The sequence below is a fragment of the Saccopteryx bilineata genome, chromosome 3 (assembly GCF_036850765.1).
Source record: "Saccopteryx bilineata isolate mSacBil1 chromosome 3, mSacBil1_pri_phased_curated, whole genome shotgun sequence".
In the NCBI taxonomy this organism is placed as follows: Eukaryota; Metazoa; Chordata; class Mammalia; order Chiroptera; family Emballonuridae; genus Saccopteryx; species Saccopteryx bilineata.
The window spans coordinates 111,476,314-111,500,892 of NC_089492.1; positions in this window are offsets into that span (position 1 = coordinate 111,476,314).

Below are 24,579 nucleotides of genomic sequence, written 5' to 3' on the forward strand. Positions count from 1 at the left end.
CTTGGTTGCTGAGCAACGGAGCAATGCCCCAGATGGGCAGAGCATCACCCCCTAGTGGGCTTGTCTGGTGGATCTCAGTTGGAGCACATGTGGGAGTTTGTCTCTCTGTCTCCCCTCCTTTCATTGACTGAGAAAAAATCTATTAATTTATCTTGCACATTGAATTGCTCTTTCACCGATTCATGATTTAGTAACATTATTCATTGGTCATATCGAAAATATTAGTATACAGACTTATTTAGGTCTCCCCAATGTTGACACATTTCCTTGTATAATACTAAGAAATTACATTAATTAATGTTGCCACTTATCTCATCAGAAAAGTCTTTTAGTCCTGGGAAACTGTCCAACTTACAATGGCGGATACAAGTTTTCCAAAAATCTGAGTTTTGCTTGAAAACTCAAGATTTAACTTTAGGAAATACTGCCATGCTTTTCCCCTTGAAATGACAGGTTGGCTACATTTCTTTTTCTGAAAAGTTCCTGCCAGAGACCTAAGTTTGAATAACTGGAATTTGTATCTCAGTGGTTCTTCCAAGTAAACATGATGGTCCACAGAAAAAACCAGCTAGTTCAGCTTGCAACTGAAACAATGACCCAGTGCTCGACCTCCACACAGACACGGCACTGTTGCACTTCCGCGTGTAGCCACAGTGCTTTATGTGTACCTACCATGTAGCCATATAGAATATTCAAAATATGGGTGTCCAAGGCTCAAAATTTAAGCAAATTTGTGATTTTTACTGCTTCGACAAGGACCTTCTTAAATGAAACTGAATGTTCTTTTTACTGTGAGTGCACAGAGCTGAGGAATACAGTGACAAAGCACACACTTTAGAGCCACTGCTTTGATTCGTGCCAACGCAGCAGCAGTCCTCACGAGCAGTAGTTTTATACCATCAGTGTAAAATGATGAGCAGAATGACACAGGAAAAAGAAGGTCAAATAACATCTTAATATCATTGTGAAAAAAATGTGGACCTTTCTGACTGAGAGGCCACACTTTGAGAATGACTGAGCCAAGTGACAGTGATTGTTCAACTGAAGATGATTGGCACATTTGGCCCTGGCCAGTTGGCTCAGTGGTAGAGTGTTGGCCTGGCGTGTGGAAGTCTTGGGTTTGATTCCTGGTCAGGGCACAAAGGAGAAGCACCCATCTGCTTTTCCACCCTCTCTCTCTTTTCTCTCTATCTCTCTCTTCCCCTACCACAGCCAAGGCTCCATTGGAGCAAAGTTGGCCCAGGCGCTGAGGACGGCTCTGTGGCCTCCACCTCAGGCACTAGAATGGCTCCAGTTGCAACAGAGCAACGGCCTAGATGGGCAGGCCTAGATGCCCCCTAGTGGGTTTGCTGGGTGGATCTTGGTTGGGTGCATGTAGGAGTCTGTTTCTCTGCCTCCCTGCTTCTCACTTCAGGGGCAAAAAAAAAGATGATTGGCACATTTGACCTTGCTCAGAGCCAACCCTAAAGAGACTGATTAGAACAGTCATGGTTAGCATAATCATGTTCAATAACTCAATTGTTTAAGCTATGTAGTTCTAACCTTTATTACAGGTGCACATAATGCTTCTCATTATGCTCATGTTATTGTGGAAAATAAAATACCACAATTACTTAGTACTCTGTACTTCCTTCCCCACAAAAAATCAGAAAGCCCCGCCAACACTCTAAGTGCTCCTCTTAATTTATACATTCAATTCTGCCATTGTCTAAGAGCAAGCTGAAAATGTCTGCATAGTCACAGGCTACCTATGAATGGTTCATCAATATTAAGCAAATAGAGCTGGATAATTCTTTGTTTTAGGGGCTGTTCTGTGTATTGTAGTCTACTTAACAGGATCTCTAGCTGCTATCCAAAGGTGACAGTAATACTCCCTCCCAGTTGGGACAACCAAAAATGTCTGCACACATTGGCAGAAGTCCTTGGGAAGTGAGGTGAGGTGAGGGAGCAAAATTGCCCTGGGTTAAAAACCACTGCTCTAGTTGTACTATTCTCTTTCTCTCGCTCACACCCTCCCTGACCCCTCTCTCTCTCTCCATATGTGCCTGTGGAGAGCAAGCAAGCGCGTGCGTGAGTGTATGTCAAGCAGCTGCTCTGACTTTTTTTAATGGAACTCAAAATGATAAGCCAGACTGAGTTCCTGAGAACAGATTCAAATTCTGCCTATTTACTACAGTAATACTTTACTGGCTACCAGGGGACTCCTGCTTGTGATCTACAAGACACAATGTCCAGTTCAGAGTCAGACATCCTGGGTCCTATGACTAGTAACTCTGCAATTACCTCCTTGTCTTTCATTCATCATTTCTCAAATGGGTACAACAGTACCTCAACTACCTTCTGTAATTATAAGGATACAAAGAAAGGAAATGTAGAAGTGCTTTGAAAAGTTAAAATAAAATAAAATAAAATATAATTAAGTCCTTATGATCTTTGCAAAAACGGAGCTTCATTAACAAGCAACCTCAAAGTGTCTGATGCCCTTTTCTGCTTTTAACTACAAATGATTTGCTTTGTCAGGGATGGAGTGGGATCACCTGCCACTAAAAACACCAGTCATTTGCTACTCCTAGTGCAGAGAACAAATGTGATCTGTTTTTACGAAAAATTCTACGGGCAATCACTCACTTCAGCCTCTAACTTTGTAGATCATCTCTTAGCAAACAGTAGCCCAAACCTTTCACTTTCACCGTTGTCCCAACACTGCTGCCATGGCTGTGGTGGTCATGAAAAAAACAAAAACAAACAAACAAAACTTCAGAATCTTTTGAGAGATTTTTTGGATCTATTAGTGAAAGGAGGGAAGAAGTTGTAAAAGTCATGAACAGTTTAGGAGAGATGAGTCCCAATAACGGCAATACAGGTACTATAGTGAGATGAGTTAGCATGAAAATTTTAGGTCCCAAAAGGAAAGAGAAGAGCGAAAGGAAAATTAGAAGATTGCTAAGACAAACCTCACTTATTTGAGAATATTCCAGAATACAAGAAAGGAGAAATGTTCAGCATCTTCCTCCCCCCACTTCCCTCACGAAATGGCCCCATCACTATCCCGTATCTTTCAAATGGTCTTCCTTTGTATGGGTGTGCACAATTTATGTAAGCAATTTCTTACAGATGGAAATGTGAGGTGTTTTTTTTCTAATGATAAATAAAATTGAATAAACACCATCAAAGAAAAATTGTACAGCTATATTTTCTTAGGATACATTCTTGGTTGTGAAGTTTCCGGATCAAGGGCATACACATTTTTTAAGCTTTCATTTTTGATAAAGTTTTTTTTGGAGAAATTTTCTCTCTCTAATTATCATGGTGCCTTCTTAAAAATTTTTTATTGATTGATTTTTAGAGAGAGAGGAGCGGAAAGAGACAGAGAGAGAGAGAAATAGCAATTTGTTGCTCCACTTGTTCAAGCTGTCATTGGTTGATCCATGTATGTGTCCTGACTGGGGATTGAACCCACAACCTCGGCATGTCCAGATGACACTCAACCAACTGAACTACCTGGCCAGGACCTTCATGGTGGCATCTTGCTGTTCTAAATATATCTGAACCACTTAGCACTGGAGCACATGCCGAATGATACTTGATATATCATATATATATATATATATTCTAATTTTAAAGTTGTCCAAAGGAATGTTTACATGATCTTCAAATTCAGAAAATCTCTAAATATAAAGAGCACAATTATAACTGTCCTTTGGCTTCTTTTTCAGGATTACCATTTGTGCTTTATGCTTCCTTAAATGAGCCATATTTATTTCAAATAATCAAGCGAAACTGGTACAGTGTTCTTTCTGTAACGACCCCCCTGAAAACCAGCTTCTTCAGTTGCTGTGCTCCGTCATTTTCCATCTCACTCAATTGCCTCATCTAGTGTCCATCCCCCAGTGCAATTATTTATTTCTGCAGTTTTATGGGGCAATTTTATTAAGAAGCCAGGATGAACTTTACATATCTTAAAATAAATTATAAAGAAAAGTTTACTGTAGATAAGTATACAACAAAAAACAAGACGACTCTAACTAGCCTCGTTTCCCACAAAAACTATTTTTAAAAGGAGTTTATTGCAGCCTGTAAACTTAGATGACCTTTTCTTTCCTGCTGGGGATAACCTTTAGCTCAATCTCAATATTTCTTTTCTCTGTAAATATCAAACGACCGAGAGTGTTAATTTCACCATCCAATGTACATCTCCTCCTATTTAACTACTTATACTAGTGTCTACAAATAACTTCATAGAAAGCATAAATATGCAGTAGCATAACATTTGGTTGTGATTATTAAAAGAAACTGTAGCAGTATATTTATTCTCATGTGTTGTCCATAATGCTAAGAGTAAAAGGAGAAGGGTTTTTTTTTTATAAAGACAGAGAGAGAGAGTCAGAAAGAGGGACAGATAGGGACTGACAAACAGGAGGGGAGAGAGATGAGAAGCATCAATTCTTCGTTTTAGCCCCTTAGTTGTTCATTGATTACGTTCTCCTATGTGCCTTGACTGGGGGGCTACAGTAGAGCGAGTGACCCCTTGCTCAAGCCAGCGACCTTGGGCTTCAAGACAGCGACCTTTGGGCTCAAGCCAGCGACCATGATGTCATGTCTATGATCCCACACTCAAGCCAGCAACCCTGTGCTGCTAGAGCTGGTAAGCCCATGCTCAAGCCAGATGAGCCCAGCTCAAGCCGGATGAGCCCAGCTCAAGCCAGCAACCTTGGGGTTTCTAACCAGGGTCCTCTGCATCCCAGTCCAATGCTCTATCCACTGCACCACTGCCTGGTCAGTCTGAGAAGGGAATTTTGTAAGCAAACTCATATACTTAAGGGAATGGCTAATGATTGCCCCAATATCTTCTGGGACTTAGAATACTTATATGTGACATCCACATGATGCTTTATCACTATGTCAATATGCAAAAAATTCAGGGAGCCATTAAGTACCTCTTTAAAATACAATCTCTAGAACTCCCATTCATCTTTGGTCTGCTCACGTCAGTGGCTTTCTGGGAATATTTGCTGACTCTATGTATTGAAAAATATAATTAAAGCACATGATTCATAGGTACTGAGAACTGAAAAGGACTTCAGGAATAAAGCACAATTTTTCTCATTAAAGGCAAAGAGACTGATAAATTTATCCAGACCACTCACTAGTGTGCGGCAGTGCCAGAGCGTGACCCTCTACCTCTGGCCTGAGATCTGGACATGACACCACCCACACCACCACACCCCGTCAGGGCCACCTGTCCCAGTCACATCACAGGGCTGCATTAGCTGTAAGGTTAAGCCAAAGCCACAGCATATCACAAAGGCAACTCATATGCCTAATCAGGGGCAACTAGTAAGCATAATACAACTTTGATATTAGTTTTAAGTCTTCCGTCTTAGACACTCACCTCTTGAAGGTGATGTGCCTCAGCAGTTCGCCTGCTTTGCAGGATGTTGTGGAAGTTGGTAGTGACTCTAAAGCTAGCTCACAGATGAATATCATAAAATAAGAAAGCTCAAGGTAGAAATAATAGTTTTACCATGTTATTTTGAAGCTGAATAGTAAAGATTCAGAAATATTCTAGTTCTTTATGTTATAGAAGTGAGGACACAATAACAAACAATAAACAATTTTCTATTACTAAATACTATTTTGCTTTGTAGAAAACTTTAGCCTGTTTTCCTTTCTTTCTTCCTTTAATACATATTGAAAACCTGCTAAAAATATTTGTGAGATACCATTCTGGGAGTTGTAGGCATACAAAATGGGCATTCAGAATGAACTTAAAAGAAACTCCACTCTCAAAAAGATTTACTAGTAAGTAGGAACAATATTTATAAACACATATTGAAAGTGGTAAGTGCTTTAAAAGGGGTTCATGGAAAGGGCGTAGGGCTGTAAAGGAGAGAGCAACTACTTCCCATTGGGATCGTGGAAAGTTAAATTTAAGGATAGTGAAAGAGAGCTAAAATGTGAATAAGTGAAAGAAGGGGGGGGGGAATCTAGATTGAGAGAATGGAATGATCACAGAAGTAGGAAAACCCAGGGCAGGTACTGGGAAAAAGAGAGGTTGAGATTATCTGAGCACGGAGGATAAGGATGAGAGATGGAAAATAAAGTAAAAAAGATAAAATGGAACCAGTAGACCTGGGAAGAGGTCACGAATTAGGATGGTCCAGACAAGGGGAGAGGAGAGCCTGCTTTGAAGTGCTATCTTGCAGTGGGCGTGGAGAATACTGCATACAGGAGGTTGTAGGCACAAGGGTTTTTGGTGCCTAAACTTTGGCGGTTAACTGATCTATTAGGCAAAGACAAAGGAAGAGCCAAAAAGGGAAATCTCAGTGCCTGGGGAGACAGATGACAGAGAGAGCCAAACCAATTCTCTGTCTTCATAAAAGCCAGGTTATTCCAGTGCTATGCGAGTGAGAAATTAATTGTGGGTGGTTGATGCACCATGAAGGAACAAGTAGTATTTCTTTATTCCCCTCTTGGCATGGGGGCAGACAGAACTGTGAACCCTGGAGGCTTCCTTGCCCCAAAGCAGGGGAAAGGGAGCTTTGTTTTTTTTTTCAAGTCTGACCTACTGAATCTGTCCTGTATCCTAGATAAGGAAAAGAGTCTGAGTATAAAAACAGGGAGAGAACTTGCTCCTGAGTCAAGATACAGAGGACGATGAGCTCCAGCTTATGGCCCAGTGGGAACCTTGCTGGTATTGCCAGATCCTGTGACTTGCCAATAAAAGTTAGAAATCTTCAATTTTTAATGAAATGTCTATAGTCTAAATTTCAGCAATTAATTCAGAATGCTGAAAAGATACTAACTACACTCACTGAACAAAATGTCTGCTGTCAGCCTGACCTGTGGTGGCGCAGTGGATAAAGCGTCGACCTGGAAATGCTGAGGTTGCCGGTTCAAAACCCTGGGCTTGCCTGGTCAAGGCACATATGGGAGTTGATGCTTCCAGCTCCTCCCCCCTTCTCTCTCTCTCTGTCTCTCTCCTCTCTCTCTCTCTGTCTTTCCCTTTCCTCTCTAAAATGAATAAATAAAAAAAAAAAAAAAAAAAAAAAAAAACTTAAAAAAAAAAAAAAAAAATGTCTGCTGTCAGATCCGACCACAGGCCATATATATATATTTTTTTTTACTTTGTGTTTCAGATCATGGAACCAAGTGCTCTAGACTCTCCTACAGAGGGATGGTTTTAGGGTGAAGGGACCAGGAGCCCTATCCCAAGGAACCTGGAATGCATTAACTCTGGAATTAGTATAATAGTTAAGAAAACAGATTCTCAAACCAGACTGCCTGGGTCCAAAATCTTAGCCCCTTACTGGCCAGTTGATCTAGAGGAAGCTAATCTCTGTACCATAGTTTCTTTAATTTAAAAATGAGTATGATAGTACAATAACCTACCTCAAAGAGCCCGGTGGCGATCATCTGAATTACTGTACAGTACTATGGTACAACAGCGCCTGGCACAGAGTGAGCTCTATGTGCACATTTGCTAGCATTGTTTTTGCTTCGTCTCAAGGGAAAAAAGGAGCTCTACAAAATGACTGAGCGGATTTCCAATCATCCTGGTTAGGTGAAGGTGTTGGCCAAATTTAATTTGATATTAAAAAAATGAAATAATGTGACATTCCTTGTAACCGAATGCCAAGAAGCAAATGTATACCAATTACCATGATTCTTTGTCAGAGTTCATCTCCATAATATTTCTCTCCACATCCTAGGTCAGACTTATAATTGTAAACTAAAATCACCTTTCCACTAGAGAAGGGTTTTTTAAATCTTTTTAAATATTCTGTATTTCCTAATGTATTGGGCATATGCTCTTTCTTCTGTCTTTCATATATATATATATATATATATATGCGCACACACACATTCAATAAATTACAGTATTTTGCACATTTATACACATGATTAATATCACAAACTGTGCTACTGTTATCTCTTTTGTCAAGCTTAATTAAATTGATTTAAAAGAACTTACTTTGCCCTATATGGAAAACTGCAACTCTTATCTGTCAGAAAGGTTAACTCAGTAGGTTAAGAGCATCATCCCAAAACAAGCTTGGGGGTTCGATCCCAGGGCACACATGGGAAGCAACCAATGAATACACAACTGAGTGGAACAACAAATGAATGCTTCCCTTCACCCTCCCCTCTCTCTCCCGTCCTCTCTGTGTGTCTCTAAAAATCAATCAATCAATAAAACCCTGGCCAGATAGGTCAGTTAGTTGGAATGTCATCCTGAGCGTAGAGGTTGCCGGTTTGATTCCCCAGTCAGGGCACATACAGGAGCAGCTTGATGTTCCTGCCCCTCCCTCCCACCCTCCCTCAAAAAGTATTTTTGGTCTTCAAAAGGAAAAAGAAAAATAATATTTTGGGAAGAAGTGACATTTTTTTCTATATTCAGATTTCTCAAAAGGGTACACTGTCTTCACCCTTCTTTTAAGCTATTCTTTGTTTAACTTAAATGACATCTTTACAACACACTAATGTATGTGGATGTGCAGATATTTTGAACATTAAGCAGTCCTGATTACTGCACTAATTGCAAATCCAGAGAGCTTACTTCATACTAGTAATAGAAAAAAAAAGGGGGGGGAATGCCCTCTGCCTTTTCTGTTAATCATGTTTGCTAATTCATTTGTATCAAATACAGGGAAAAGGAGGCCTTAACACACTTAAATTTTGCTTTTTTCTACATATCGCCTTTAAATACTACAGCCATTGTATTCTTCCCAGTAGATGGGTACTTTCACTGGTAAAAGGTCTAAATTTAATCTTTGACATAATCATTAAGCATAAATGTAGAAAATTTTTGAATCTATTAAGATTGCATCTATAAGCTCTGAAATTACAGAGACTGTTTCTCATTGGTGCTACCACTTCCTGGTTGGGAGCATAGAATCTGGCTGATAAAAGTTGTATCCAAGCTGTTTGTGAATATAGGAACCTAGATGTAGTCATCTGATGCCTCAGTCTCCCTTGGCTTTTCATAAAAACATCATAAACAATCACCTCTGTAATTGTTTTCCCACACACTCTAAAGTTGTGTCACAACTAGACTGTTATTAGAGATACAATATCCTGTAAAAGTCAAGGATTCCAGAACTGCTAGACCAGGAGCAGCCACCAAAACCCAAACCACCTCACTCCCAAATAATCTCCAAATATAGGCAATCCCTGGTTGGGCACCCCTAGTAGGGTGATCTTGGTGACTAGCCCAATTTCACCCACCCCTGGCCAGATGTTCCTTTTTCTCCAGGACAGGGCAGTTTCGGTGCCAGGACCCAGAGCTAAGGCCACTGGCTATGACAACAGACATGATTCATGGCAGGAGAAACCTGCTGCTTTCATGAATAAATACCTTCCTGGTTGTGTAACAACCACTTACGTTGATACAAACCTTTTGGGAGACCAATCTACAACATGCTTCAAGAGCTTTACCTGTCCATATCCTTTGACGCAGTAATCCCAGTTAAGAAAATAATCCTACATTTCAGGAAAGCTCACTAAAGCAGTTGGCAGGTCATTCAGCACATAGGCACTGTACTGGCATCACCAGTCAGTTTAGATGTTGGAAATAATAAAATCACTGCTTGCCCTTGGGGACTTGACAGTTGACTAGAAATTTTATATTTGTCATTTACTAAATGCCTACCATGTGCCAGGCATAGTTATCTCCCCTCATCCACAGTTTAGCTTTCTATGGTTTCAGTCAACTGTGGTCTAAATATATGAAATGGAAAATTCCAAAAGGAATTCATAAGTGTTAAATTGCATGTTGCTTTTTCATATAAAGATGATATATAATAGAAGTGTATACCTGTAACCTATATAATTTTATTTATTTTTATTTTTTGGCAATAAAAAATGTGTTTATTAACCTTATGTGCTAAACATTTTTCAATATATACATGTATTAAGTCATCATAGTGTACACTGGGAAATAGAGAATTATCAGAACTGTAATATGAGGGTAATTCATATTCCAAAGTCATTTGCTGAAGGTTTTTTCCAGAAAGAATTCTTTTTTCCAGTTTAATTTTTAAAATTTTTTATTAATTTTAACTTATTATGTTTACGTGGATTCCAGTGTCCCACTGAATATAATACCCTCACCCCCTCCCTCATGTTCCTTGTAACCTATATAATTTTGTTAACCAATGTCACCCCAATAATGCCAATAAGTAAAAAAATTAAAATTAAAAATAAATTGAAAAAACAATAAATGGCACATCGTTCTGAGTACTGTGATGAAATCATGCACCATCCTACTCATCCTGTCAGGCACGTGAATCACCCCTTTGTCCAGCATCTCCACGCTGTATACACTACCCGCCTGTTAAGTACTAGGTACTTATCTTGGTTATCATATTGACTATCACCATATCTCAGTGTTTATATTCAAGTGACCCTTATTTTACTTAATAATGGCTCCACAGTACAAGAGTAGTGATGCTGGCAGTTTGGACATCCCAAAAAGAAGCCGTAAAGTGTATGTGTGTATAGGGAAAAACATGGTATATACAGGGTTTAGTATATACTATTCGAAGTTAAGCTGGGACAACAGTACTCTACTAGGCATTTTACATATATGTGTGTTCTGCTTTAATCATTATAACCTAAAAAGTTAAGTAGTATCACCCACATCTCACTCTAAAGTAGTTGAGTAACTTGCCTTAAGTCATACCAACTAAGTAACATTTCTGATATTCAAATCCACATCTAAAGGTTCCCAAAAATTGTCCTTTACCCACAAACCTGGCTGCATTATAATTTAAAATAACAGTAACAACAATCAACATATCAACAACCATTAAGGGTAAATGATAGGGGGACAAGTAAATAAATTACTATCATTGGGTTGTATATGCAGTCATTAAAATTAATGTCTGTGACAGCTGTCACAACACAGAAAAATGCTTGTGTGGATATAACAAGAAGAGCAGAACATGACTTTGTATATGCAAAATGATCTAAACTATCTTTCAAACACATACACACTAGAAGGAAAATACCAGTAGTTTTTTTAAATAGGCAAACCTACACAATCACTTAAATAATACAAAATTTGTAGAAATGTAAGAGGAAAAGTCATACTTTCGTATGTAGTCCAGAGAAAACAGTTCACCCAAGCCTGCCGAATTCACTTCTCAAAAGAGGTACTAACTGGATCCTCTTTTCCCTAACAGCCATAAAAAACTTCCTCTCACTTGCCTGCTCTCTGTCCCTCATCTAACCAGTAAGTCAGTGCTCTCCAGAGAAAATGAACCAATAGGATGTCTATATAGAGAAAGCTATAGATTGATTTTAAGGAACTGGCTCATGAATTTGTTGGAATTAGCAAGTCTAAAATCTGCAGGGATGGCTGGCAGGCTGGAGACCCAGGGAAGAGTTGATGTTTTAGTCATGAGTCCAAAGGCAGTCTGGAGGCAGAATTTCTTCCCTCTGAGGGGATCTGTAGGACTTCAATTATTGGATAATGTCCACTCACATAACGAATGGTAATCAGCTTTACTCAAAGCCTATGGATTTAAATATTAACTTCTGAATTATAGAAGTGTAAGATAATAAAATTGTGTTGCAATTTTTTTAAAAAAGCACATCTAAAAAATTCCTCGCAGCCACACCTAGAGGTGTTTGTTTAATCAACGAGGCACCAGAGCCAACCACGCTTACACATACTAACCATCATGGGCCCTGGCCGGTTGGCTCAGTGGTAGAGCGTCGGCCTGGCGTGCGGGGAACCCGGGTTCGATTCCCGGCCAGGGCACACAGGAGAAGCGCCCATCTGCTTCTTCACCCCTCCCCCTCTCCTTCCTCTCTGTCTCTCTCTTCCCCTCCCGCAGGGAGGCTCCATTGGAGCAAAGATGGCCCGGGCGCTGGGGATGGCTCCTTGGCCTCTGCCCCAGGCACTAGAGTGGCTCTGGTCACAACAGAGCGACGCCCTGGAGGGGCAGAGCATCGCCCCCTGGTGGGCAGAGCATCGCCCCCTGGTGGGCGTGCCGGGTGGATCCCAGTGGGGCGCATGCAGGAATCTGTCTATCTCTCCCTGTTTCCAGCTTCAGAAAAAACAAACAAACAAAACAAAACAAAACAAAAAAAAACTAACCATCATGGACCTGGCTGGTTGGCTCAGTGGTAGAGCATTGGCCCGGTGTGTGGATATCTTGGGTTCAATTCATGGTCAGGGCACACAGGAGGAGCTCCCTTCTGCTTCTCCAGTCCTCTCTCATTTCTTTTTTTTTTTCTCTCTCTCTCTCTCCCCCTTTTGAAGCCACGGCTCAATTGGGGCAAGTTGGCCCCTGGAACTGAGGATAGCTCCATGGCCTCTGCCTGAGGTACTGAGCAATGCCCCAGATGGGCAGAGCATTGCCCCCTAGTGGGCTTGCCAGGTGGATCCCGGTTCGGGTGCATGCAGGAGTCTGTCTCTCTGCCATCCTTCCTCTCACTGAATAAAAAAATTAACCATCACATAATCCTTCCCCCATCTACATAGGAAAAACTGAATTTATATTTCAGATCCTGTTCAGACTCATTCATTCTTTGATACACATATTAAGTACTCTAGCACCTTTCTAACATTAGACATGAATATCATCTTGCTGCATATTTGTTGGATTGTAATAAATTAGATTTGTGGCTCCTTAAAGTTTACACAATATATTCAAATTCATCTTGTGTAGTCTCCAAAACAAAACATTACTGTAGTCCTCATTTGACCAAAGTAAGTCCAGAGTGATTACTATAACATGCCCAAGCCTATAGAGTAAATAGATAATAGAACCAAGAGTCACATCTCTGACTTCAAGCCCCTTGCTATCAAATATATATCATGGACAGAGTGTCGCAGGTCTTCAAAGATAGCAGCTCTTTTATTATTTCCCAATTAATATATAATGAAAACACACAATGATCAAGGTGTCTGGCTTATTCCCCAGGACAGGAATATAGCAGTATAATTGCCTGACCTGTGGTGGTGCAGTGGATAAAGCGTCAACCTGGAATGCTAAGGTTGTTAGTTCGAAACTCTGGGCTTGCCTGGTCAAGACACATACAAGAAGCAACTTGTATGAGTTGAAGCTTCCTGCTCCCCACCACCCTTTCTCTCTTTCTCTTCTCTTTAAAAATCAATAAATAAAATATTTTTTTAAAAAAGCTGTATAACAAGTTCAGGAGCAGATCACTGTCCACAAATAGGTTGTTTGCTTGCTTTTTAAACTTCGATTAAAGTAAGCATGCTACTCAGATTATAAATTTAGAGCTCAATGAATTTGCACAAAGTGAATACTCCTATGTTATTGCTACTGAGATCAAGAAATGGAACATGGCCATCATTCCAGAAGCCCCTTAGGGATCCCTTGTCAGCCCACCACTTTTTTCACAAAGGTTACCACCATCCAGAGTCTATTGCTGTCAATCAATTTCACCTAGTTATCAACTTTATATAAACGGAATCCTACTGTATATGCTTTTCTTGTATCCTTTGCTCTGCATTATGTCTGTGAGATTCATTCAGTATTTTGCTCAATTGTGTTGTTGTTGTGTAGCATCCTATTATATAAACATCACATAATCTGTTCATCCAGTCATCCAGGCAATAATGTGGGTTGTTTACAATTTGGAGTTACTGTAAACAGTGCTATGAACATTCTTGTACATGAGTCATGATCCATCTATGTATGTATTTCTGTTCAGTGTATACCTGGAAGTGGAATTTCTGGGTCACGTGTCTGTATACATTCAATTTTACTGAAAAGTGCCAAAGAGCTTCCAAAATGTTGATGTGATTTCCAGCTGTTCCACATACTCATTAGCATTGGTTATTATCTTTTCAATATTATACTTTTACAATATATTGTTATGGCAGATATACCCATAAAAATATATGACATTGGTTTGCATTTTTAAAACTTTATATAAATGATATTATGCTGAAAATATTCCATAACTTGTTTTTGAGATTTATCTATATTGATACTCCCGTTTATTGATAGTTCAATTTATTCTCTGTATTGCTATACAACATTCTTATTTTTCAAATCTGAATCCTGTTGATGCCCATTTACGTTGCTTTTATTTTTTCACAATTATAAACAATGATTTTTTATAAATTTTCTTATTCATGTATCTCTGAGCCCCTGCATGAGAACTTTTCTAGAGTGCAACAGCTGAATGATAATATATGCACCTCTTCAGCTATACTAGATATTGCCAGAATGGCTTCCCAACACGATTGTGCTGACTTATACTGCTGCAAGCAGCCTCCAGGCACATTCTTCGCTCCAGATTCTTGAGGATAATTTGTATGGTCAGGTTTTATTTTTAAATACTTGTCAAGCAGATGAGTTGGTAATATTCTTAATAAGTCCCTTAAGTTTTCCAAATAATGTATAAATATCCATACTGTATTAGTAAAGAGGAAGACAGCTACATTCCCCCTCTTTTCCCACAGAGCTGTGGTTCTATAACCTTAGTGCTCTTCATCTAAGAGGGACCCAGGAGTGACTGCACGCACAGATGTCTAAGGCCCATGTCTTGAGGACTGCCTTCTCAGTGCCCTGAACAGACAGCTAGAGCAGTGTACTAGTGGTTTTTGTCATCTCCTCCCTGCTAGAACACGAGTTCCTGGGAGGCACAGACAAACTCTGCACACAGCTTTCTATCCCTCGGACCCGACCCACAGAGGGAACTCAGTGAGTGCTCAAGACTACCATAGAGAAGGAAGGGAAAGTGAGGATGATAACTGTTTCCCTGCTTGGTCTGCATCAGAGCTCAGAATCACTGGGGCACATAAAGTTTGCTTAAAAATGCAAACCACACATGCATTCTTTTGAATTAACTGTTAGGTGACTTGATAATATTCTTTAATATAAGTACTTTTAGACTTGGACTGACAGCATGTCAAATCATTTTGTTCCCTCATATGTTCCCTAAGGAGGAATAGATATGAAATATGTTCAGAGAAGAGCACTGGATGACTGGATGAACTATATAGCACATGATACAGGGCTGGCAGGGAGGGACAAACAAGGAATCCATAGTTAGAAGTTACCTGAGAAATCATCTAATCCAAACACCAGATTTTACAGAAAAGAGAATAGGAAGGCTTGCCATGCTTACAGATGACAGAGCAGAGAGTAGAGCTGCCAGGGCCCCACGGTGAGGCCAGCCCAGGTCGTTGCTTCACCAAAGGAGCAGCAGGTCATACTATAATCCAGAGCTCAAAACGCCCTCCCCCTTCCTTCAACCACTGTGTAGCCCCTCAGGGCAGAGTCCTTCACCTGGCGTCCGTGGGGAGATTTTAGTAGCCTTGTAATGTATGTTCCTATACAGGGGTCCTCAGGTTACGACAGTCTCAACATACGACGTTTTGAGTTTACAACACTCATTTCCATGAAAACAAAAAAGTTGAGACATGGGTGTCTCTGCTTACACTGTTAGCATCGTACTTTTTTTTATACTCATTTTTTCTGTTTCTACAGTACAGTGTACAGTACGGTATATTTATGTTATTTTCCTTTTTCTGTGGCTTAGTTGTGTTTTTATGTTTAGATTATGATTTTACAACTGTGTTAGGATAGGTAAGTGACTTAAGCTAGGGTGTGTTTCGACTTACACCAAAATTCAGGTTATGTCACTGTTGTAGGGACGAAACTGTGTCGTAACCCGAGGATCTCCTGTACATACATTTTTGGAGATGAAAGTCCATAGCTTTCCTCAAAGGGTAAGGGAAGCAAACTAGGTTAAAAATTACTGCAATAAGTCCTCACTTAACATCATCAATGGTTTGCGCACTTTAAGCAAAATGACATATAACAAAGCCCATTTTACCACAAGCTAATGGATAAACAAGAGTTAAGATCCTACAGCATCTTACCAACATTACAACCAAATTACACTGAACAAAAAGATGGCTTTTGAGGACCTGTGGTACTTGGATTTGGTGAAAGGTAGAAAGAAAGGAATCTCCTGAAAGCACAGGAGCAGAACTGGATGGAGACAGAGGGGGAAACACAGAAACGGAAGGAGAGGGTAAAAAGGTGCAGTTTATACAAGGGTAGGACACCCAACTAGGAATGTGTCCTTGTTAGGAAACATTTTCTTAAGGTGCAGCTATCTGGTTTCCATCCTGATGGCATAACAAGGCTATCTTTACGGTTCTTTTATCTCTGAATACTACAAAGAAAACAAAAGCGTTCAGAAGAACTGAACCCATAGCACATACTCTATCATTAACTTCAGCGTCAGTATGAATGCTGACAGCCAGGGCTCACATACCAGTGTGGTGGCAAAACACCACCCCTTCCAGCACAGCACTGTTAAGCCTGTCACTCGGGGAAGGGGGAGGTGGTGGTGTATCTCTGCTTTGACTCTGAGATCACAGAACCCTGAATGTATTTTGTATGCTTCTACAGTTCTTTCCAGACACACCCCATTTTGATTAGCCAAGTCACTTGCTTGAATTACCTGTATTAATGGACATATCAATTGCAGAAAAATCTCTCTTTGTCTAGGTGTGCTTAAAATTCAGTATTCAAAGAACAGACATGTCTTGCTCCAGCTAAGCCAACGCTGTCAACTGCATGTCTAGTGCATTAGCTATTTCTGTTTCTAGTCGTCATTTTCTAAATCTGTGAAATGCAGAAGCACTTGAGGTACAAGTCTCTCTCAAAATAAAGTGCCTCCCACTGACCACCACTCTTCCACAAAGCACTGTGGTCCTAGGGTGGAGGGAGGAGTCTTGTTCCATTCCCTGGCCTCTCCAGGCATGTTATAAAACAGGGGTCGGGAACCTACGGCTCGCAAGCCAGATGTGGCTCTTTTGATGGCTGCATCTGGCTCACAGACAAATCTTTAATAAAAAAATAATAACGTTAAAAATATAAAACATTCTCATGTATTACAATCCATTCATTTCCTACTGCTCATGTTCATGGCTGGAGCCAATCACAGCTGTCCTCCGGGACACCACCAAATTTTTATTGGATAATGCGTAAAGTACACGGTTCGTTGTATAGCTCTCATGGAATTACATTTTAAAATATGTGGTGTTTATGGCTCTCTCAGCCAAAAAGGCTCCCGACCCCTTTTGTAAAAGGTGACTCCTATGATACCTGGGGCATGAAATATTGTCCCATTACTGAGATCAGTGTCTGGGGAGGAGCAACGAGACCAACCCCCGCCCCCCCCCCCCCCCCCCCCCCGTTCTCCACCCCTGAGAAGCTGTCTGTCAGAACAGACACAATTCAAGGATTGTTAAAGCTGAGAAGAGCTTGCTTTTTACCAACAGCAAATGTTTTCTAAAGAGAGATTTGTTAAATGAAGGGCATTTTTTCTGAATTCTTGGTAGATTTGAATATGTAAAAATGGGTGTCTTGCGGGGAAGGGGGGGAAGGGCCGTGAGAGCTCAGTTCCTGTGCTTGGAGTAGCCCAGTGAGGGAAACGTGAGATGTGATGAGTCCATAGAAACATTCCTAAATACCCCTCAGGTAGAAGTCCCAAGGCACTTTAGAAAACAGCAAGGACTAACATTCCATTTAACATGATCTGTGTTATCATAGTATTACCGCATACTCTCCCCAAATACACGCTTCATCTCTGTCTTCAGCAACTCTTTAATGTGGTCTCTTGCACACTTGAGAGCTTGACTTAATATGGGAATTATGGGAGTGGCTGAATGCCTTCTCTGGGGGAAGGGTACTGCAGAGGGAGCCGAGATCGTGCACAAATTGCATTGATTCTAAGGAAGCAGAAGTTGGGGTGAGAAGGGACAGCTATGAATGCAGCCACCTCCTCCCTTCTATCTGCCTAGAAATTTCCCCAAATCACCTTAAGGGTGTTGGAGTTCATGCAAGGTGGACTAGGGCTTTGAGCCCATTCTAAGGAGACTGCAGCTAATGATTCCCAAAGACCCTCCCAGGCCTGACCTTAGATCCAACGGCCTACTCAATTTCTCCTCTTAGACATCTAATATACTGCTTACAAAAATTAGGGGGTATTTCAAAATGAATATGAAGTGATACAATATCCCCTAATATACTATTCCCCTGATAACTCCAATTGAAAATGACCAAAAACCAAACTGGACTCCCTCCACAGCCTACACATTCTCCTTCCTCAATATTCCTCATGTCGGTTAACAGCCTTGCATCTATTCAGTTGGTCAAGCTCTAAACTACATATCATCCTGGATTCCTCTTTCTCTCATCCTCCATAGCCACTTCAGCAGCAGGCCCTATCAGCCCTGTCTCCAAGACATAAACCAAGTCTAGACGTTTTCGCCTTCCCTGTATATCTGCACCGATCCCAGCCAAGTATCAGCCACCATGACTACATTCTGCCTCTATTCTGGTCCTCACTGGCTTTTTTTCAACATAGCAACTGCCAGCCAGATTGCTGGGGGCATGGGGGGGGCAGCGGGGAGCAAATCAGAGGGTATCACTCCACCCTTTCAAACCATCTTGGCTTCCCATTTCAATTCAAGCTCACCCCCATGGCCTGAAGGGTCCCATGTGACCGGTCCCTAATCACCTCTCTGACCTCATTTCTTTCCACCTTTCCTACACACACACACACACACACACACACACACACACACACCACAGGAGTAGAGCCTTTGTACTTGTTATTCTGCCTAAAATGCTTCTCCCCTAAATTTTTGCCTAGCTGCCACGATCTCTAACCTTCTGGCCCCTAGACACTCTCTCTCCTTTACCTTGTTTTATTTCTTAATGACACTCTCTTGTTTGATTACATATTTTTTATTTTTCTCTTCCCACTAGAATGCGATTTCATGAAGAGAGAGGTCTTTTATCTCCTGCTGCTAAAGCAGTACCTGGCACAGACTAGTGCTCAATAAAAATTTGTGGAATAAATGCATTTGAGTTTCACTTGCATCCTGCTTTCTCTACAAAAGGCTACCCCAGGCTGTGGCATCTGGTAACACCTCCCTCATCAGAGTTTTGTTATTTAACTGTTTCCCCTAAGTCAGGCAAAATGAACCACTTGTATGGGCGGATGCCCTGGGGGCTCCCGTGGGAAAGCAGAGGCCTCATGAGAGCTGGCAGAAGGCCTAGGAAAATTCACACGTGAGGAGTGTCATTCTTTCCAAGTAACCACCAATTCTGTCCCTTTTCATAACCATATTGAAATTTTCTGCTCTTTTCATTTTCCTTTCTCCTTAGTCACTAACTACAGTTAATAACTAAAAAACTGACTTTTCCACTTATTAATTCAGTGTTTCTTACTGAGTCTGGGGAAATGACATAAATAACTGTGTGTGTGTGTGTGTGTGTGTGTGTGTGTGTGTGTGTACAGCAGATGGTGAGGGCCTTGCTTGTTCTGGTCGGTTGAAAATGCTGGTATTCTGATAGCCTGTAATGCACACTCAACAACCTGAAAATTGCAAGAACAGCTCTTGTAGCGAAGAAATGAATGCTGCACATGTTTATTTTTTTATATAATACAGCATTTGTATTTGTTCTTATTGAACACCTGTAAATACTTAGCTCAACAGATTCTGTGGTTAAAATGCTCAAAAATACAAAATGGAGATCCCATTGAACTCTAAATGTCTGAAAATGTGGATATTTGTATATGTGTGTATATATAATATATAAATATGTATTTTATACAAATATATAAAGCAATAACCTCTCTGGGCCCCCAAGAGTATGTTATTTATACTCTTGTTTTGCCAGAAAGGTGTTTCTTTTGGTTGAGGGAGGTCCTGGTTCCCATAACCCTAAGTGATCCCCAGGTCAGCTTAGAGGTGACGTTCCTCCCAGAGCAAGCACCAGGTCATGTCTTATATCTCCCCTAAGAACTGGAGTGTGCAAGCATACCACAGCACCCCACCACCACCACCAGACCAGGAGAATTGGAACTGTCAGAGAAAAAGGAGGGAAAGAGGGGGGAAATGGGTAAGAGAATAGGGTAATATAGGGTAAATGTGGCCAGTTCTTCCCTCCTCTGATTCCAGCCAGAGGAAGGCAGTCTGAAGATCCATTAATTAACTCCCCTTTACGACCAGCCAAGGAAAAGATACATTTAGATATGTTTCTGTTGTCTGCAAGGTTTGTTTCATCTAAGGAGAAAAAGAATTGGGGAAGAAAGTCTTTTTTTAATGTCTTTCTTTTATTGTTTTGTTTTTTTAAGGGAATATAAGACAGACATGGAAATACCATAAAGGAGTCGATTTTCCTGCAATCACTAATATCCTACACTAATGTATCTGGACAGAAGAAGAGATGAAATTATAATGGAGGGAGCTATAATCCCCACTCCCACCCCAACCCCACCCCAGGACACAACAAGAAGCAAGTCGTCTGCAAGCCAGGAGGAGAGCACTCACCAGGAACCCAATCAGCCAGCACTTTGATCCTGAACCGCCCAGTCTTCAGAACTGTGAAAAATAAATATCTGTTGTTAAAGCCATTCAATTTATGGTATTTTGTTGTGGCAACCTGAGCTGACTGTCTTAAGTGAATTCATTTAGCAAATATTTCCTGGGCGTCTCCAGATACTACTGGTCCAGGGCTGTGGATAGAGCCATGATAAAGGAGATGAGGTCTGCCTTTTGGGTGGGACTCTGATTCCAGCGTGAGATCTGCCACAGACAAGTAAACAAACAGGTAAATGTTAGACGGTAAGGAGAGCTGCAGGGAAACACAGCAGAGCGCCAGGGAGGGGCTCCTGAGATAGCAGTCAAAGGAGCCTTTCTGGGGAGAGAACGTTTGAGCTGAAGGATAAGGAAGAGCCAACCAGAAGATAACCTGATGGGATAATGTTCCAGGCACAGGGAACCAAGGTATAAACCAAGTTGCCCATGTAAGACTGCTGAGGTAGGGCAGGCAAAGAATAAAGTAAACTTCAGATACACTTCAGTATTAGTATCCAAAAGTGGAAGAAAGAGATACACAGAAAAAAAAATTTTTATATAGAAACTTCAGATTTTGAATACCAATGAAATAACCTCCTACTCCACACAAGTCCTCCTAGAACTTTCTACATCATTCTCATCCACTATTTACACATCATATAACATCCAAATACCATCATGACATTAATCACAGCATCACCCACATCAAAATCAGTCTTTTTTAGGTCAATGAGATACATTTGTTACAATTTTTTTTTTTAGAATTAAAAAAATTTTTTTTAAATTTATTTATTCATTTTAGAGAAGAGAGACAGAGAGAGAGAAGGGGGGAGAAGCAGAAAGCATAAACTCCCATATGAGCCTTGACCCAGCAAGTCCAGGGTTTTGAATCGGCGACCTCAGCGTTCCAGATTGACGCTTGATCCACTGCGCCACCACAGGTCAGGCACATTTGTTACAATTAACAAACCAGTGTCGACATGCTACTATTGATTATAATTAATATAACTATATTCATATTTTATTTAGATTTTTAATGCCTTTTTTCACTTTTAGGACCCCATCCAGAGTACCACATTACATTTAGGTACATTTAGGCTCTTCTTGGCTATAACAATTTCTTATACATTCCTTGTTTTTGATGACCTTGACAGTTTTGAAGAGTACTGGTAGGATATTTTGCAGAAATGTCTCTCAATTGAGATATCTGATTTTCTCTCATGATTCGACTGCAGTTGTGGGTTATTAGAAGAAAGACCACATAGGTAAAGTGCCACATTTTTCACACCGTATCGAGGGTACACACTATCAACTGAGTTATCACTATCCATACTGACTTTAATCCCTTGGCTGAGGTCCCAAGCCCTTTTTGATTACTCACTCTCTCTCATCCTTGGCATCCTACCAGTCACCAGGTCTCAGGGGTTTCTTCCAGACCACACCCCGCATTAGCACTATTCCTCCAGCCTCCAGCCTGAGCCTCCAGTCCCTTCTTAGCACTCTGCACCGCACTCCCAAAGCTGTCCTTCTATACCAAAGCTCTGATCATACCCTTTCTCTGCTCAGATAATCCCACTTAGGAACAAAACCGTTGTGTTAGTTGCAAGACAAAGCCCAAGTTTTCCAGCATTGCTTTTCGGCTTTTTTCTCAATCTGCCCCAACCTGCTTTCCTGTTTCATCTCCTGTCCCGACCTCGGGGTACTGCACTAACACGCCTGCGATCACACCTTCGTGCCTGACAGCGGGTTACACATTCCTTTATACGTGGCACATGGTTCACTGCTTATCAAGTCTATCTTTCTAGGTCTTGGAATACAAACATTGGTGAGAAAGGGTTTCCTACATTCAAGGAGTGTGGTATAATTAGAGTGACAAACAGTGTAAACAGATCATTTCCGGGTTGTGAGGTAGATGCTAGACATTAATTGGGCTGTGTATAAATTACAAAGGGAACATCTAGGCCACAGTTCCCCATGGTGGCTCCAGTATTTAGGAGAGATTCCATAAAGGAAGTGACATCTGGACAAAGACTTGAAGAAAGAAAAAAGTTCACCAAGTGGACAGGAGGCCAAAAGAAGGTAGAGGTGAAGGGCACGTCACATGCTAAGAAAGCCATAGTCATTAAACAGTTTCACATGGAAGTATTTGCAAAACATGACCAAGAGCGAGGCTGTGACAGAACAAGCTAAAAACAAACAAACAAACAAAAAAACAAACCTTGGATTTTTAACCCACAGGACCGTGTTTTAAGCTGTAGGCCTCAAAATCAATGTAGTGAGTCCCTAACTATCCTTATTTTAAGGTGAAATAGAATAGAGGAGAAAATATATAGTTTTGTGGGCCCTGACTGGGTGGCTCAGTGAGTGGAGTGTTATCCTGGTGAGGCAAGGTCACAAGGTCACAAATTAGACCCCAGGTCAGGATACCAATGAGAGGCAATCCACAATAAGCGGATTAACTAGCTGATGCTTCTCTTGCTCTCCCTTCCCCCTTCTCTCTGTCTCTCTCAAATCAATGGAAAAACTCTAAAAATAACCATAAATTAGTTTTGTAAACATTTTGTTTCTGTTACTGAACACATAAATATTTGTATGCCCTGGTTTTAAAAGTAAACTGTATTTCTTACTGGGAATCACCTTTAAATAAGGTTTTGAAAACACTGCTTGCAAAGGATTTGTAGCATGGATGTGTGCCCAAATAGGATTTTTCAAACTTCCCTGATAATACTAATTCACAGCCTTTGTTAAAAACACAGACTTCTGTGCTATGCAATGGTATGAAGAAGATAAATTTGAGTAGCTATTGTTAAAATAAAATGTGAGAACCTTGGGCTAAAAGTAGACAAAAACCAGATGGTACTATATCAAGAAACATCATCAGCAATAATTTATAACAGTTTGGTTGCTATTGTTTGAGTAGATTCGCTTACAATTTAAACACTAGAATTTTAAGTCCAAATTAAGGCAAGGGGCAGTGTGAGACTTGCTGATCTTGTTCATCCAGGAGCCTCGCTGCTCGGAGAGCTTGGTAGGATGACAGTCCCACAGGTGGCAGTGGCTACCTCCTTGGAGCACTTAACACTCAGATAAACATGTCCATTGTAATCCCTGATTGGTACAAATGTCTTAAACCCAGTCTACTGGCCAATGGTGGTCTGATTTTACAGAGGCTTAATCTTCAAAACCTCATCCTTGAGGGAGGTCCCAGGGCAGGAATCGGGAACCTTTTGGCTGAGAGAGCAATGAACGCCACATATTTTAAAATGCAATTCTGTGAGAGCTATACAACGACCCGTGTACATTACACATTATCCAATAAAAATTTGGTGTTGTCCCAGAGGACAGCTGTGATTGGCTCCAGCCACCACAACTATGAACAAGAGCGGTAGGAAATGAATGGATTGTAATACATGAGAATGTTTTATATTTTTAACGTTATTATTTTTTTAATTAAAGATTTGTCTGCGAACCAGATACAGCCATAAAAAGAGCCACATCTGGCTCACGAGCCATAGGTTCCCAACCCCTGCCCCAGGGGAAAAAAATCAATGATCTCAGATCCTTTGATGGCCAGGGAGAAGAGCTAGGTCTCCTCCAAGGACTTGATCTTCACATCCTTGACCAGGCAGCCCAAACTGATGACAGGAATCTAATACTGGTCCTCAGCCTTGCCCAGAAAGCTCCCCTTCTTCAACTCCAGTCCTCAAACACCACTGCCAAAGCCTCCCATTCCAGGGCCCCCTTGGGCCCCCAGGGCCCCCAGGACCCCAGCAGTACTGGTCTAATTTGCCATTTGATGTTTTATTGGAGAAGAAAGCCACACTGGTTTATTTTTTTTAATTATTTCAAAATTTCATCTGCAACATTTATCCCAATAATATGCAGCTCTAAATGATGCAACACTCACACATTAGAACATTTCCTATAAAGGAATCCAAATTCAACAAAACTAATGGCGGTCACAAGGTCCCCAAGCACTAAGCGTACTTCCTGCTTGTCTGGCAAGGGGTAAATTGGCAGCAGCCTGCCTGGGAGTGGCCCAACTGGGGAGTCAAGGTCTTACTTCGCACTGGGGTCATTGCCAAGCCATATTTGTCTAGTCTCCTAGTTGAGCACAGTGAGCTATTAGAGGTGGCATTCCCAAAGGGATCCTCCAGCTCCCTTTCTAATCAAAGACATGTCCCAAATCCAATAAATCCTAA